We start from the raw sequence: 5,081 nt of genomic DNA, 5'->3' as shown, positions 1-5,081 counted from the left end.
AATTTATCAATTATATTTTTAATATGTCTTTTTGTATCTTTTCCAGTGGTATTACAATATGCATACTTAAGTTTTCACAGTCTACTTAGAGTTAATATTTTACCATTTCTAGTCAAATGTAGAAACCTTACCACCATATCTTCCTTTATATTTTAGTTGTGATATTTATTAACTCTATGTTCATTGAACAATCCAATGTTATAATTTTTACTTTCAACCGTTTAAAAAATTTAAAGAACCATTTAAAATAACTTCAATGAAAAATAGTCTGTTTATTTATGCAATGTTTACCATTTGTGTTGCTCTTCCTTTATTCCCAAAGTTCCATGTTTCCCTCTGGTATATTTTCCCTTTCACCTGAAACACTTCCTTTTGCACTTGTATATTAGGTTTTCTGGTGATAAGTTATCTTAGTTTTTATTCATTTGAGAATGTCTTTATTTCATCTTAATTTATGATTGAAAGTTATTTTTACTGGATAGGGAATTATAGGTTGACAGTCTTTTCTTACAGTGCAATATTGGTTTTGCTTCACTGCCTTCTTTTTTTTTTTTTTTGCGGTACGCGGGCCTCTCACTGTTGTGGCCTCTCCCGTTGCGGAGCACAGGCTCCAGACGCACAGGCTCAGCGGCCATGGGTCCCGGGCCCAGCCGCTCCGCGGCATGTGGGATCCTCCCGGACCAGGGCACGAACCCGTGTCCCCTGCATCGGCAGGCGGACTCTCAACCCCTGAGCCACCAGGGAAGCCCCACTGCCTTCTTTTTGATGACAAACTTACAATCACTTGAATAGTTATTCTCCTACATGTAATGCTTTATTTTTCTCTAATGGCTTTCAAGATTTTTTCTCTGTGATTTTCATCAATTTGATCATGATATGTATTGGCACGGAATTCTTTGAGTTTATCCTGTTAGGGGTTTGCTGAACTTCTTGAATCTGCAAGCTTATGTCTTTACCCAAAGTTGGAAAGTTTTCAGGCATTATTTCTTCAAGTACATTTTTTCCTGTACAATAATTTTTCTCTTTTCTTTCTGAAACTTCAAAAACACAAACGTTAGACCTTCTGATATTTTCTTTCAAATTTTTTTCTCTCTAATGTTCAAATTGGATAATTTCTACTAATCTACCTCCAAGTACATTAACTCTTCTCTTGTCTTCATTGAGCCCATCTAGTAAAGTTTTTTTTATTTTGGTGACGGTATTTTCCAGTTCTAAAATTTCCATTTGGTTCTCCTTTATAGCCTCTATTTATCTGATGAAATTTTTATCTTTCCATTTGTTTTAAGAATGTTTTTTGTTACTTCTTTAAACATTTCATAATAGCTTCTTTAAAGTCTTTGTCTGATAATTCAACATCTGATTCATATTAGGTTGATGTCTGTTGATTTCCTTTCCTTTGGCAATTTGTGAGACCTTTCTGATTCTTTCATATATTGAATAATTTGGGACTGGATATTTTGAATATTAAGTTACAGTGTTCTTGGTCTAGATTAGATCCTACGGAGAATGTTTTCTTGTTGTTATTGTTTTGTTTTAGTAAGCAACTGACTCAGGTGCTGGCTGCAATTTCTGATATGGCTTATGTGGACTGTTGTTCAAATGTCAGTATGCTTTTCAGTCTTCCCAATGTTATTCAGCTCTCTCCTGCATGTGTGCTTCATGGGGGCCAGTCTGAAGCCTGAGTGCAGTCTACCTCATGCATCAGTTCTCAAAGCTTATTGGTATAATGTTTAGGGTCATATCTACCACTCAGCTCAGGGGTGAGCCAAAGGGTTCATATAAAATGTTTTGAAATCCTTTTCTTGAGCTCCTTTTTCTCTATAGTGTCTCCCCAAACTATCTTGTTCCCCAGGTTCCTTCTTCCTGGTCCTCTGCTAGTCTTTTTAACCTGCATGCATGTCCTGAGCTTGCTTCTGCTTCTAGATGCAAGTGGCAGGAGGATAGAGAGAAAAAATGGAGATATTCCTTTATGCTCTTTAGATCACATCGTTTCTCTGGCTGGAGAGCAGGATTATCCTCTTTTCAGGTACTCACCTAACTGCCACTGCCACCACCACCACAGGGTTGCAGCTTCAGGAGTGGGGCTTGCTGGCAGCAAAGCTGAGAAAGAAAGAAGAAAAGGTTAGGAATTTACCCCTACTCTCTCTGTCTTCTAGAGGCTGCACTTCCCAATCCTAAGAACAAAAGAAGATGCATTTCTCTTGGAACTCTTTTTGTCCATGCCTGGTACACTATTCTGGAATTTGTGCTGACTCAAAGACAAGGAGATATGTATGAAAAAGGAATAAAACAAGGAAACTTCCCACTGATTGCTTGTACTTTGAGTTCTGCTTTTCTTCCCAAGCCACCTTCTACCATTTACTTAGAGTTCCGGTGTGGCCCACTCCATGCATTCTGCCTAGGGCTTTGGTTGTATGTGGTTGGAGAGACAGAGTGGAGCTGCTTACTTCATCTTAACAGGAACTTGAACCCTCACTTAAGTTTTGTAAATTTCAGTTACTTCATCTTCAAAGGGAGTGTTATTAATACTTGCCCTTTCTAATTCCTAAGATATTTATAAGAATAAAATGAAATGGCATATATGTAAGTGTTTTGTAAACTGTAAAGTACCTTATGATTATGATCATGGTAAGATATTGACCTTTGAATACTTCTACATAATTTGAAAATAATTTTTCCCATTTCAACTTTATTATTCTTGGCAATTTCCTCAATATACAGTGCCACATTAATAAATATTACAGTGTTTGGAAAGGTGAGACACCCCCCCCCCATGTTAGACAAAGCCAAACAGATTTCCCCACTGTGGGACTTCTTGAAGCCTCAGATAGGTTAATGTACATTTTGAACTCTCAAGAGATAAAGGAATAGATTTAGGTACTTGTCTGTGAGCTGTTTTCTTTGCTATGGATCTTTTAAATATAGTTAAATGCAGAACTATATACTGTAAGCACATTCTAGAAAACTCTTCTCTATGGCATCTTTAAAATGAATGAGTCTTTTAAGCTTTGGCAAAACCTCTATTCCCCCTCTCAATCACCTGTCAAGCTGAGAGCCTTGCTCACAGATAGACATGTGGCTATAGGAAGAAAGGTATTTTGAGGGAATTTGAGGCTTTAAAGAAACACAGAGATGCAAAACAAAACAATGTATATTTGGTAACTTTCTGAAGTTCCATTCAAGTAAAAGTGTTCTGTGGCTTCAGTTCTCAAACTATGGTCTATTAGTGTGAGAGCAGTTAGAAGATGCTCTTAGAATCTGGTATTACCATGAAAATCCAGGCTGTGTACTTGTACTATTTCTTATACTAGAGACAAAACCCAGTTCTTTAGAGACGTGTTATTGATTGTGATGTATTTACACCTCCTGCTTCTTTCAGTTAAAAATAATTATTATTAAAATATTGTTTTCAATTTTTATTAAATCATTATTATTATTATTTAAATTACTTTTAAAAATTAAAAATAATTTTTAGAACTTAGGAACACAACGCAGTAAGAAGTTTTATGTATGTAACCTCATTGTCCTTGCTGGACTCCTAATTGTTTCCTATCTGTAATGGTCAAAATTGGACATAATTCAAAATTATTTTTCTCTTCCACTTTACATTTTTGTGTGAATAAGTTTATATAAACAAAAAGTACAAGCAGAAGCTATATTCATTAAAAGAGAAAATGAAGACAATATAACTTTAGACAATGAGGAATTTGACATCTTGAAGGTGATGTATGGATGTTAACTTATAAATCAGTTTAGAATCTCAAATTCACTACTAAGAAAAATAATTCTAGAATAGGTCATTGATTTGTTAACCTTTTTATCTGTACATGAACTTTAATAGATCATAAGTAGAGGGATTTGCATTCACAAATGTCCTGAACTTTGATCAAGAATTTACTTTTTGAAAGATAATCATTACGCATTTTATCACATTATAATCCAATTCTAATTATGGCCCTAGTTCATCACTACTGCTCACTGGAGAAATTTATCAGCCCCATATGCTTGTAGTCTGTGCCACGCAGACAGCCCTGGGGTCTCCCATTCATGCAATTTGAGAGCACAGACTACCATTACGTGCAAGCTTAAAGCCTAAGTTAAATAAAGCATAGAGAGCAGTAATTCGAGCTTACCCACAGAAAGAGCAAGTTACATTTGGGATCAAGTCTGGATATATCTAGCATCTGACCAACATCTGGCTAACTTAAAGCACTCTGTAAATACTCTAGCTTATTTTTATTTAAACAATTTACATAGTTCATCTTTTTTTTTTTAAGCAGGGGTTAAAACTTTTGTGTAAAGCTGCAGTACAAAAGGCTAATACACTCCATATTTGTGCAGAAGAATTTCATCTGTAGAGAGTAAGTTTGGGTGCCTTATTTGTTTCATCATCAAGTCATCCAGAATGTCAGTTTATGGGCAGATGTGAACTTAGGCTGCCTAAAAGCCATTCAAATTTCTCATCTCCTTCCACTATCAAAGCTAGAAAGTGGAAATACTCAATTTCTCAACTTTCCCTGGCTGGAACACCACATGATCCCTAGACTACTGGCCCCTGGATTAAAAAAAAAAAATCTATGTTTTAGAAAAAAGGAATTTTAAAAGTTTGTGGAGGGCTTCCCTAGTGGTGCAGTGGTTCAGAGTCCGCCTGCCAGTGCAGGGGACACGGGTTCGTGCCCCGGTCCGGGAAGATCCCACATGCCACGGAGCGGCCGGGCCCATGAGCCATGGCCGCTGAGCCTGCGCGTCCGGAGCCTGTGCTCTGCAACGGGAGAGGCCACAACAGTGAGAGGCCCGCGTATCGCAAAAAAAAAAAAAAAAAAAGATAAAAAGATTGTGGAGATGCCTTGGATTCCAATAAAATTGTACCTCCACGCATTATAGAACAAAATACATGGGGTTTTAGACTCTCAGGATTAAAGGAATCAAGAAGAGATTGTATTTTCTTTGGATAGTCAAGATAGCAATTCTTTTTTTTTACAAAACCTCTTTACATCTGTTTTTAGAGGTCTCATTCAGTTTTAATTTGAAACTGTTTTTCAAAAGCTAATCATCTGTGATAAGAGATACAAGCTGTTTTA

This window comes from Phocoena phocoena, chromosome 4 (genome assembly GCF_963924675.1).
Source record: "Phocoena phocoena chromosome 4, mPhoPho1.1, whole genome shotgun sequence".
Classification (NCBI taxonomy): Eukaryota; Metazoa; Chordata; class Mammalia; order Artiodactyla; family Phocoenidae; genus Phocoena; species Phocoena phocoena.
The sequence above is the reverse complement of the archived record's forward strand: the minus strand, read 5'-3'. Positions refer to the sequence as shown.